This window comes from Rhinopithecus roxellana, chromosome 10 (assembly GCF_007565055.1).
Source record: "Rhinopithecus roxellana isolate Shanxi Qingling chromosome 10, ASM756505v1, whole genome shotgun sequence".
NCBI classification, from domain to species: Eukaryota; Metazoa; Chordata; class Mammalia; order Primates; family Cercopithecidae; genus Rhinopithecus; species Rhinopithecus roxellana.
Genome location: NC_044558.1, coordinates 22,740,983 through 22,754,150, shown reverse-complemented (window position 1 = coordinate 22,754,150; position 13,168 = coordinate 22,740,983). Strand labels below are relative to the sequence as shown.

General features: G+C 40.7%; 1 protein-coding gene across 2 annotated transcripts in view; it reads right to left on the bottom strand.

Annotated features, from left to right (window-relative positions):
- NR1H4 (nuclear receptor subfamily 1 group H member 4) overlaps positions 1-12,619 on the bottom strand; it is an 85,288-nt gene extending 72,669 nt beyond the window's left edge. Inside the window, exon 1 of one of the 2 annotated variants that reach the window (XM_010383576.2) lies at positions 12,333-12,619. The gene's annotated coding sequence lies outside the window, so the exon portion shown is untranslated. The remainder of the gene's footprint in view (positions 1-12,332) is intronic. The other variant, XM_010383575.2, reaches the window with a different exon arrangement.
- Between the last annotated feature and the right edge of the window lie 549 nt (positions 12,620-13,168).

The following is a 13,168-nucleotide window of genomic DNA, read 5'->3' as shown; positions in this document are numbered from 1 at the left end:
CTTTGCATAGCTAGCAATGTTTTACATATGCAGAAATAATAGCTTTGGTCTAGTATAAATATTACTGGGGATGAGACATGAGAAGATTAAGGGTGGAGTGCCAGTTCTGACCTTCCGTAGCTTCACGCATGACCTGTAACTGCTCACTCAGCACCTCCTCCCGACACTACCACCAAAAGGCTCCCCTGATTGGGGGGTTAAATCAAAATAATAGGGTTGCTGTAAAGATTAAAAAGTGAACCTTTCATAGGTTTTCAAATATATGTATACAGTGACATGTATAAAAAAATTTCACCGCATTGTTTCCAATGGTAAGAAATTGGAAACAGCATAATGTCCATCAAAGAGAGAATGGATACAATAAATAAATTACACATTCACAGTTGAATATTATACAGCAATTAAAATAATTATAATCTGAACTAAAATAAATGACTATAATTTGAACTAGCAGCTGGGCATAGTGGCTCATGCCTGTAATCCCAGCACTTTGGGAGGCTGAGGTGGGTGGATCACCTGAGGTCAGGAGTTTGAGATCAGCCTGGTCAACATGGTGAAATCCCATCTCTACTACAAATACAAAATATTAGTCAGGGGTGGTGGCACATGCCTGTAATCCCAGCTATTTGGGAGGCTGAGGCAGGAGAATCGCTTGAACCCAGAAAGCGGAGATTTCAGTGAGCCGAGATCGCGCCACTGTACTCCAGCCTGGGCAACAGAGCAAAACTCCACCTCAAAAACATCAAAAACTAAAATAAAATAAAATGAACTAGAACTAGATGTATTCATATGAATAAATGGGAAAACATCATATTGAGCAAAAGAATCAAGTTGCAGAATAATACATATAGTTTGATGTAAAGATATGCAAAATAGTGCTACATATTATTACTGTTACCTACTGCAGGGGTCAGCAAACTATGACTCTCAGACCCAACCCAGCCTGCCAAAGACCAGATTTGCCCTTTTGTTTACTTGTTTTCTATGGCTCCTTTCTAAGCTACAGTGACAGAGTTAGCTACTGTGGCTACAATACAGTCCATATGGTCTGCAAAATCTAAGATATTCAGTCTATCCTTTGTAGAAAATGCCTGTGATCCTTGCCTTAACTGTAAAGACGTGGATGAAAGTAATGAGCCTCATATTCAGAATAGAACTGCAGAATGTGAGTGGGCAGGTACATAGGGAGTATCTATAATATCTGTAATACTCTCCTTCTAAGTTGAGCAATAAATACAAGGAATTTGATTATATTACTCTATTTTGTTGCGTGTTGAAAATATTTCACAATGAAAAAGATCGAATGAAATTATATATGGAAAGTTTCCTATGTAAAAATATGTAAGTTCATACAGGGCTTCTCTCTTTCTCACACATCCTCGCCCTTGCTACACACCATTCTTAAAGCTTTGAGGAAAAAGTAATTCCTTCCCATAAAATGTTTGGGGAGCCTAACTGTGGTCAGTGGGGAGCTACTGGAAATTTTGAGTGGCACAATGAAATCAGTAGTTACGATTACTCTAGTGAGAAGGTGGGCTGGGGAGGGGAAGCAGTAAAAGAAGGAGAAACATTCAGGAAGTTGTTGTGTTATGACCAGAGTGCATAGCAGCGTGGCGTCAATAGAGGTGGGAAGGAAGGAATTTGTGTGGCGTCAGTACAGGTGGGAAGGAAGGAACTTGTGTGGTGTCAGTAGAGGTGGGAAGGAAGGAACTTGTGTGGCATCAGTACAGGTGGGAAGGAAGGAACTTGTGTGGCGTCAGTAGAGGTGGGAAGGAAGGAACTTGTGTGGCGTCAGTAGAGGTGGGAAAGAAGGAACTTGTGTGGCGTCAGTACAGGCGGGAAGGAAGGAACTTGTGTATGCGATACAAAAAGGAGGAGGAAGGAGAAGCAGCAACCCGATGATACAAAGTTTAAGCCTTGGGTATTGGTGAAAGCAGGAACAAAATGTTTATTTCTAAAATGCTGTAACCTAAGTCTTCCTTTAAGGACTCAGGAATTATTTCAGAAATGGTATGCACTGTTTGTTTTTATTGTGATAAGACACATAGTTACTGGTAGCTTGGACTCCCACTTTCTGGTTATCAATATTTACTTATTTAGATACTGTGTGTCACGGGAAGTTCATGGTGTACGGAGCTCCTCTGATTTAGCATAAACCACTTGCAATCAGAGACCTTGGAAAGACACTGCTGCAATTAAATAACTTTGACTCTGATGATAGAGGAATCTTAGTTTTTGGAGGATGAAGATAAAAACCGATTACATGCATTAGTTCACTATGAACTCTACACATCAAGCCATCATTCATGGTGACATTGTCTCAAATGAACTCAGTTGTTGATAGCAAAGTATACACTTTGTTGGATATCTATGTAATCCATTTTTAAAGGGCAGGAAAAAACATGAAGGTTTTCTAACCGTCATCTTTTTATGCTCAGAGGAAGTCTTAGATTCTGCCCAAAGGGTGGAAATACTTTTTTTTTTTTTTTTTTTTTTCAGACAGAGTCTTGCTCTGTTGCCCAGGCTGGAGTGCAGTGGTGCGACTTCAGCTCACTGCAATCTTCATCTCCTGAGTTCAATCGATTCTCCTGCCTCAGCCTCCTGAGTAGCTGGGATTACAGGCATGCACCACCACATCCAGCTAATTTTTGTATTTTTAGTAGAGACAGGGTTTCACCATGTTGGCCAGACTGGTCTCGAACTCCTGACCTCAAGTGATCTGTCCTCCTTGACCTCTCAAAGTGCTGGGATTACAAGCATAAGCCACTGCACCTGGCCTGGAAATATGTTCTTAAGGAATCCTTAGTGAAGGTCACTGGGCAGTTCTGTAAGGTCACTTCTGCTAAGGTACTCAGCATTAGCTGTTCACATGCACAAATCAATCAGGTAAACTGGAACAGGGCTTACCCACAGTATTATTTTGTTTCTTCTGAAACTTCTTTTGCTGTTTCTAAAATCTCCATTGAAAGGAGATTTCAGGTCTACACATGAAAAATATCTGCATCGACCAGGCGCGGTGGCTCATGCCTGTAATCCCAGCACTTTGGGAGGTCCAGGTGGGCAGATCACGAGGTCGAGAGATCAAGATCATTGTGGCCAACATGGTGAAACCCCATCTCTACTAAAAATACAAAAATTAGCCGGGCGTGGTGGCACACGCCTGTAGTCCCATCTACTTGGGAGGCTGAGGCAGGAGAATCGCTTGAACCAGGGAGGCGGAGGTTGCAGTGGGCCAAGATTGTGCCACTACACTCCAGCCTGGTGACAGAGTGAGACTCTGTCTCAAACAAACAAACAAACAAATAAATAAATAAATAAAAGTACCTGCATCAACCAGATATCCACAGCTTTCGAAGCTTCTCTGCTCTCTGGAGCTTACACAATGGTGCCCAAACAACAGCTGACCTTTATTTCCAACTAGATGTAGAAGAAGCACCTGGAGTTGAGGCCTCTAGGACCAGGAACCCAGAAGTGAATGTATTCTTAAATTTTGCACCCTCAGTGCCTCATTTGCCTAGCTCTAGGTCTAACCCTGCTTCTCAACTCCTTGACTAGCACAAACTCCAGGAGACTTTCATAACCCTGGGTATCTCTTCTTTGTAGTGGTGTTACGACGGTAATTCAACCTTTGTTTTTGTGGATTTGGTTTTCTGTTTCTCCCATTAGACCAGCAGCTCTGGGAGAGATTACATTGGATCTCCAATGCCTAGCACAATGCCAACCAGGTACATCTTAGATGCACAATAAATTCTTGTTAATTGAGTAAATGAATAAATGGTTGCATAAATAAATAAAGTAATACATAAATAAGTGAATGAATAATACACCCTACTAGATAACCACCTTTAGAATCAGTCTTGTTTGGGCCATAGGACAAAAATTAGTGAATAGAGGCATACAACACAACACACACAAGAGCCGAAGAAGGAGTTTTTTTTTGTCACATAAAAAAACCTAACAACTAAGTCTGCTTCCCCACAGTGTAGACTAATTAGTGAACGGTAACCATTTTTACTGGAAATCTCTTAAGTAATAGCCTTTTCATTCTCCCCATGGGAACCATATTATACATGAGTCGACCACCCCAGAAACTGTTGGTTTTGTTTCAGGGTTTTTGTTGTTGTTTCTTTGTTTGTCTGTTTTGAGACAGGGTCTCTCTCTTTCACCTGGGCTGGAGTGCAGTGGTGCCATCTTGGCTCACTGCAGCCTCGACCTCCCGAGTAGCTGGGACTACAGGCATGCACCACCCGCCCAACTAATATTTTTTTTTTTCTGAGACGGAGTCTCACTCTGTCGCCCAGGCTGGAGTGCAATGGCGCGATCTTGGCTCACTGCAACCTGGGTTCCACCTCCCGGTTCACACCATTCTCCTGCCTCAGCCTCCTGAGTAGCTGGGACTACAGGCACCCTCAACCATGCCCAGCTAATTTTTTGTATTTTTAGTGGAGACGGGTGCTGGGATTACAGGCGTGAGCCACCGTGCCTGGCCTCAGCTAATTTTTTTTATTTTTTGTAGAGACAGGATTTCACCATATTGCCCAGGCTGGTCTAGAACTCCTGAGCTCAAGCAATCTGCCCACCTCAGCCTCCCAAAAGTGCTGGGATTATAGGAGTGAGCCACCATGCTGGACCCAAATAGTTTTAATTAATCTCCCAAATTTCCCGTTGTTAATTTCTCTTCCATTAGAACTACCAGGAATAGTTTTGTTGTTGTGGTTGTCTTCTAAATGTTGGCTCTTCATAATCAGGAAAGTTTGTTTTTTCTTTTTTCATGTATGTACATTAGTCAAAATGGTCAAGAAGCTATTTGTTTAATGCTTTCTCCGTGACTAACTTGTCATCTTTTTCAAATACTTCATTGGATCTTCTGAAATATTGTGCCTCTTACTCATGTAAATTGTTTGCAAAGATGGCCATGACAACTGCTTCCTTTCCACACGCTCTTACAATGTGAGTTTGCCACTCCTCTCATCAATGCACGAAGTCTGTTTCCCTAGCCCTTGGACCTGAACTGGTCTAATAACTTCCTTGATCAACAGAATGTGGTGGAAGTGAGGTTGTGGGACTTCCAAGCCAGGCCTTAAGAAACCTTGCAGCTTCTGTTTTCCACATCTAAGAAGGCTGCCCTGAGATTGCCATACTGTTTGCAGATATCCCAGATTTTAAAATCTCATGGAGAAAGAAGTCCAGCTCTTCCAACTGTCGCAGCTGACAGCCACATCAAGACCCCAGATATGAGTGAGGCCATCTCGGTTCTTTAATTCCAGTTGATCTCACATCTGAATGAGCAACATGAGTGAACCCAGGCACAACCAGCAGAGAAGCTGCTCAACTGCCCCACAGAACTATAAGAATTAATGGAGCATTTCTGTTTTATGCCACTAAGCTTTGGGATGGTTGTTACAAAGAAATAAATAACTGGCAGAGAAATCAGTACCTAGAAGTGAGATGCTATCTAAGAAAACCCCTAACATATATAGCCTGGGCTTTGGGATTGGGGGATGATCTGAGGCTAGAAGGGCAGCGAGGAGACGCATTAGTGGAAACTGGAAGAGCAGTAAGAAAATTCCCACAGGAGATGGGAAGGTGGCGGTCCTTTTATAATCATGAAACCATCTGTAAAACTCTCTCCTGTAGTAACTTGGAAGATAGAAATGTTTCTAATACACTCATAGATCTAAGATTTCCCTCTAGTATGGTAGATGTGCCTGTTGGTCTCTTTAGCTATGTGTGGTAAGGTACTTACTCTTTAAAAATGTCATTTCAACATCAGTTTCCCATTCATTCACTCATTTATTTAGTCAGCGTACATTTATTGACAGGCACTGGACATAGTAAAAGATAATGACTTTTCAGAAAGCTTAGTCGAAAAGTCAGGCAAGAAAAACCCAATTATAGTAGTGTGAGGATTGCTACAACAGAGCTAAGCACAGGTGCCATCAGGAGCCCAAGCAGGGACATTCATTCATCCAATATTCATTAATTCTCTACAGTATACCAAGTTTCGGTCTAGGTTTTAGAAATACAGTGGTAGGTAAGACAGAGGGCTTACATTCTAGAGGGATAAGTGAATAATACACAAGTCGACAAATAATAGGATTTCTAATGAGGATAATAAGGAAGTAAAAGAGAAGGATACAGTGTTGTAGTTGAACACTATTTTGGAGAGGGCAGTCAGAGAAGAGCTCTCTGAAAAGTGGACATTCGAACTGAGATGTGAAGGACAAGAATGAATAAGTCACGCAAAGGGAAAATAAGTTCAGGCAGAGTGATCAGCAAAAGCTAAGGGCCTGGGCTTGGAGTGTTGGAAGAACAACACAAGCCCAGTGAGGCTGGAAATGAGTGAGCCAAGGAGGTGCTATAGGAGATGAGGTCTGAGAGTAGGCAGCTCTTGTATGGCCTGTGGGCTATGGTAAGAAGTTTGGATGTTCTTCTAAATGGAAGTAATTGATGAGTTTTAAACAAGGGTATAGCGAGGAGAATGAGGGAAATATTTCTGAGCATGGAGGGTTGATTCCTGAACCTAATCTTGAAGGAACAGGCATTAGGCTAGGAAAATGGCATGCAACAGGGATGGCTATAGGAAGGGAAAATAGCATGCTGTGTTCTGAGCAACCCTAAGTAGTTGTCTATGCTGTAGCTAGTGGACTCAGCTCAAATCAGTGGAAGATGGATGACCCATTCAAGAAATCATGGCAAGAAAATTGCCTATGCTTTGAGGGTAAAAATGAAGATATCCTTATGCATCATTCTTGGAAAATACATCTTAGATGGATTAAAGACTTTGAAAATTATAAAATTATTGGGAGAAAATATATTTATGATCTTTATGGATTTGGGGATTGAGAAGGACTTTATTAAATAAGAAGTAAATAGGAAAAGAATACATTTGAGAACATTGAAATATAAGACAGAGATTAAGGCATTATAAACAAAGCTAAATATATTAAAATGGATGAAAATATTTACAACATAAATAACATCAAAAATATTAGTACAAACAATATATAAATGATTCCTATAAATAAAAACAGAAAGGATAAACAATCCAAGAGAGAAACTGGCAAAGGATACGAAAAGGAAGTTCACCAAAGTGGAAACACAAGTGGCCAGTGAACACAGAAAATATCTGAAACTAATAATAATTAGAAAAATGGAAATTACTATAACTAAATACCATTCTCACCTATCAGATTATCAAAAATTTTTAACTTTGATAATATTCGAAGTGTATAAAAATATGTATTCTCACATATTGCTAGTGGGGGCATAGATTTTAGTCTTTTTGGAGGGCTCTTTAGCAGTGTATGTTAAAATAAAGTGCAATTTTAATTCCTAGGTATCTTTCCTAGAGAAATCTTTGCCGGTGTGTACCAGGATGTTCACTGTAACATTGCCTCTAATGCAGAAAGGGAACAAACCACCTAAAAAACCATCAACAGTGGAATGACTAAATGAACTATGCTCTATAGTATCAAATATTAGGAAGTGGTTAAACAAGATTAAAGTGTTTTGGTTTGTATTAACATTGAAACAGTGAAGTAGAGGAGAATGGGGCTAGGGGAAGGTCAAAAAATATTTTGGACTTAGTTATAATGTTGTAGCTTTTAACACAGTGACTACATTAAGATATGTCAGTCTCCTAGGGTATCATTTCCTGTCCTCGATTTTGCCAATTATATAATCAGATGCTATAAGCAGATATATTTAGATTCTCTAGAAGAGAAGGGTTTGCTTCATTTTCTTAAAACAATTTTAGGACTGTACAGCATTTTTGAGCTTCTATGAAAATTATAAACCTCTCTCTAGGAAAGACATATACAAAATACAGAGATTTTTCTAAATTAATACATGTTTAAGAGAAGTTTTATGTTCACTATAAAATTGAACAAAATGTACAGACAGCCTCCATATACCTCTTCCCCCCAACCCCCCACACATGCACAGCCTCCTCTACTTTCAACAACTAGCACCAGAGTGGCACATTTTTTTTTACAAGCGATGAACCTATGCTGACACATCTTTATCAGCGAAAGACTATAGTTTACATTAGGGCTCAGTCTTGGTGTTGTGTATTCTATGGGTTTTGACAAGTGTATAATAACATGTGCCCACCATTGGTAATATCATATAGAATGATTTCACTGCCCTGAAAATTCTCTGTAAAATGCATAGGTTTTTAAATGTAGTCTCAAGTGACCCTGGCCCTCTGAAGCCCAATTATAGCCTCACATTCAGTCGGGACTCCAGGAGAACAAGAATCTTTTTCATGACCACTTTGGAATGACATTTTTTTTGTCCCGTCTCTGCCCTGCAAATTCTGGATGGCAACCAGCTTTTGTTCCTTAAGCCCCAGGCTGGTATCAACTCGTCATCTACACTGGCAGCTTCCATAGCTCTCGAGGACATGGCAGCAAATAGCTCTCTGCTTAGGAACAGTCTCAGCCCAGAGCAGTGTTTTTATTTTCTGTAATCAGCAACATCCCACAGCAGGACTGTCTTCTCCATGCCCAGCTTTATTATTTACCATGTTTTCCAGATAACTGTGTTAAATATATCTACAGGACTTGAAAATGCAAAGCCATACCATTTCTCCTTTTCTTTACATTCATAACATTAATTAAAGTGTAAGAGACCCAGATTATCTTAAGTTCATTGAGACCTGGAAAAGGCCATCTAAATCTCTTTAAAATGGGAAGCAAAATCTCAAAGTTTTGTTAGGATTTTATCTTAAAAAATGAAAATTAATAAAAATTTATTTTATATTTATACATATTTATTTTAATCACCACAACCCTGTTATATTTCTTAATCCTAACAAATAACCAATCTTATTTTTGTCCTGTGTAATATTTGCAATTTTACTTTGCAATCAATTTGCATTATGTTAGTGTCATTTTATCACAAATTTACAAAGCAGATAGAGTAGGAATAGTAGGTGTTCCTTTATGGCCAAAATTGGAAATGGGCAAACTGAGGGAGAAAATAATTCACTGTGAAGAGCAAAGGGGTTAGGGGATTCCAGAGCAGGGTGAGAGAAGGGAGAGAAAAGAGAGAAGGGAGAGAAAAGAGAGAAGGATGGATATTTGTACATAATAATGATTTTTGCCTCCTCATACAGCTTGGTGACTAAGGACACTCATATAGTGATGCCTGTTAGCTACATCGTCACTGGTAGAAACGACTGTGACAATAAAAAATACATGGGAGGAAAATTTTTCCTACTTCTTATTTTTAAAAAAATTTGAGGTGGTGTCTCACTATGTTACCCAGGCTAGAGTACAGTGGCATAATCATAGCTCACTGCAGCCTTGAACTCCTGAGCTCAAGCAATCCTTCCACCTCAGCCGCCCGAGCTGCGAGGATCGCAGGCACTCATCACTGTGTCTGGCTTGTTCCTATATTTTTTAATTTCCTTTTATAATCTATGTTGCTGCAGATTAAGATAAAAATGAGACTGAGAGCAAAGAGAAGGGAAACCTCTTTCTATGAAGAAAAGAACCTTTTCTGTCCTTTATGCACCCACCTAATGACAATGTGAGCCTTTGAAAATCTATCACATCATGATATGCAGTCTCATGGCACTCATAATCCAGAAACTGTGAGCCAGGGCAGTTCTGAGCTCCTCTAAGATGTCCCTAATCACAGCAGCATGGAGAGTTCATTGTGGTCTTTAATTAAAATGCTGATAAATGAAATGTCCAACAAGCTATCCTAGACTGGTCTCTGGGTGAAAACAAATAGTGCTCGAAACTTTTCAGTTTCCCTACTGATGGTGCAATCACTCAAAAATGCCCTACGCAGGAGGTTTCAGGAAACGTCAGACTTGTTCCTGGGTTTAACAAATCACCCCTGTCAGGTTGGAATGCTTAACGGCTAGGATCCCCCTGCTCCCCCATCATTCCCCATTTCAAGTTTTCCCAGCCTCCGCTAATATCGGAGTAGCCAGGAAGAGGCTTTGGAGTCAGAAAGACTCACCCTCAAATTTAGGTCCTGCGACTTCCTAACCATCTGCCTGTGCACAAGTTACTTGTCCTTTTTGAGTCTGTTTTCTCATCTGTAAAATGAGTATAAGAAAAACTCCTGGCTGGGCGCAGTGGCTCAAGCCTGTAATTCTAGCACTCTGGGAAGCCGAGGTGGGCGGATCACCTGAGGTCAGGAGTTCGAGAGCAACCTGGCTAACATAGTGAAACCCCATCTCTACTAAAAAGACAAAAATTAGCAGCATGGTGGCACGCACCTGTAGTGCCAGCTACTCAGGAGGCTGAGGCAGGAGAATCTCTTGAACCCAGCAGGCAGAGGTTGCAGTGAGCGGAGATCGCACCACTGCACTCCAGCCTAGGAGACAGAGCGAGACTTTGTCTCAAAAAAATAATAATAATAATAATTAAAAAAGAAAATAAAGAAAAACTCCCATACAGGTTGTTGTAAGAAGGAAACAGGCAGGTGAAGTAAAGGCTAGGACATGTTAGTAGGCACTGAAGAAAAGTTAGCTCCATCACACACTCATGCATACACACATTTCTTTTCTTTTCCTTACAGAGTACAAGGGCCACACAACCATTGGATATTCCATTGCAACTGGCCCGATCTTGGAGAGGTGGAAACGAGAGGAAGGACAAGGATTCCATGACTTTCCCTCTCCAGTTGTGGGGAGAGGGCAGAGGTACATGGTGGGAAATTGCTGCAGATCTTGAGGAAGGGTCAAGACAGCTTTGTCCCTGGCCAGTACTTCATCAGTTAACCAGGAATTGCATCAGTATTTGTTGCAACATCCTCAGAAAACAGAAAAGTCCATGGTACAAATGGCACAGATCCATAATTTGGAGGACTGGGGATAGGAAGGTAACACAAAGATAAAAGCATCTATCATTTTATAAAATCACAGCTAGAAACAAAATGGTAGCTCCATGTACATCTTTCCCTCTCTTCTCCCTTCCTTTTTTTAGGAACAGAAATAAATATATATACCACTTTATTGAAGTGTGACTGACAGATAAAAGTTTTACATATTCCATGTATACACTTTGATGAGTCTGGGGATAGGTATACACTCATTAAATCATCATCACAATCTATACCATAAACCTATCCATCACCTCCAAAAATTTCTTCCTGCCTTCTTATTTATCACTAATACTATTTCTAAGGGTCCCTACCCCTCTTGTCAGTACTCCTGAAGTGGTTCTAAAACAGCACCAGAAACAGCATCAGATTTCTTTAAAGCTCAAAGCTCAGGTGTTTCTTAGAGGAAGAATTCAAGGTGAGTCACCTGTCATTCCCTCCTGCCCCTCCCTTCTAAATAAAAACCCAATTAAAAGAAGTAAGTGAGGCTCCACAGTTGCCCCATTCACTTTGTCAGTAAGGAGACAAAGAGATATCTTATCTATAGATTTAGTCCTTGGACAATTTCGTTACTAAAGTTCTTCCTCATACTCACATTTCTTTTTTTTTTTTTTTTTTTTTGAGACGGAGTCTCGCTCCGTCGCCCAGGCTGGAGTGCAGTGGCCAGTTCTCAGCTCACTGCAAGCTCCGCCTCCCGGGTTCACGCCATTTTCCTGCCTCAGCCTCCTGAGTAGCTGGGACTACAGGCGCCCGCCACCTCGCCCGGCTAGTTTTTTGTATTTTTTAGTAGAGACGGGGTTTCACCGTGTTAGCCAGGATGGTCTCGATCTCCTGACCTCGTGATCCGCCCGTCTCGGCCTCCCAAAGTGCTGGGATTACAGGCTTGAGCCACCGTGCCAGGCCCATACTCACATTTCTATCTTTTAAAAATATTTCCATTTGATATTAATATTCGAAGTGCAAAGCAATAGAAGAATTTACAACTGAAGTCAAGAAAGAAGAATTTTTCCACCTACTCTTCTTTTAGGGAAAAATTTCATTTCAATTAAGCATAGGTTAAATGTCCTATTCTTACTTCCCAAGTCATCTGACATTAGCAATATTCCCAAACTCACTTCAAGATTTGATAAATCACCAAAATATAGCACGCTATACAGGTCAAATTGTTTATGGAATCAGAACGGAAACATTTCTGAAATTTACTCTCTCCAGTGATTTACTCAGGTGACCACAATGTTAAAAGAATATTTCTAAATAAGTTTTCAATAGGTAAGCAACTGCTAAGACTCATTAACTTCTACTTCTATTTCTTTTCATTTTTGAGTTTCTTTCTTTTTTTAATTTTTAGGACTTTATATCAAACTCTACTAACTCAGAATTCATTTACTGACATAAATTACTGATGTCAAAGAGAAACTTTTAAGTGACTATTTTTTCTCTGTTGCCATGAGATAGACACCCCACTCCCAAAGGAATTAGGTACTTACTTGGATTGTTTTGGGTCAGAGATGGACTTTCAAGGCCCTGGGAGGATTCTGAATCGAGTCTTCCTCTCCAGATTCCAGCAATTTTGCTACAAATGCTCAGAATCCAATTTCGCATTAGGATAAGTCAGGGAGACAATGAGGTGAGGAGGAGGAGAGAGTTCTAGTGTGCTGTGCATGATCACAGGCGGCCTTCCGGGCTAGCAGCAGCATCTCTTCCTTGGCTCTGTGCCTCATGGACACAGATTAGTCATTAACAATCCTTCCCTGCTAAATGATGTAAACATAGAAAGGAACCTTGGGAGAGCCTCGAGATTCCCAAGACAAACCCGCAGAGTCCCAGAATGAGGAATGTGACCAAACCAAGGAGCCCTGCAGCTTGCCTTTGAAAGCACTTCTCCTCTGGCCATTTTGGGGGCTCCTGGGCACCCATATTTCTGTGCACATTAACTAAAACCAAACTGTCATCTTCCCTCTCTCTCACTCCAACTTCTTTGAATAGCTCTATCACTTCCCAGGGACTGAAAGCTGGGAGGTTTTTTGACTCTTCCCTCTGCCCAGCCACTCATATCAAACAATAATAGATTTGGGTTGATTGTATCTTTGGAATGTCTCTTATTTCCAACCCACGTTGTTCTTCTCCTAATTTGGGCCTATCATAGCTTCCTTTCTGGATGACATTGGTCCCATAACCCCTTTTTCTTCTCTTCCCTTCTTCTGTTTTCCAAATTGTACAGCAATGTGGAAGCATGGACTCTGGTTAGATGCCAACTCTTTAGTCACAGCCTTGAGCAAGACCCTTAGCCTCTCTGAGTCTCAGTTTCCTCATCTGTAGAATG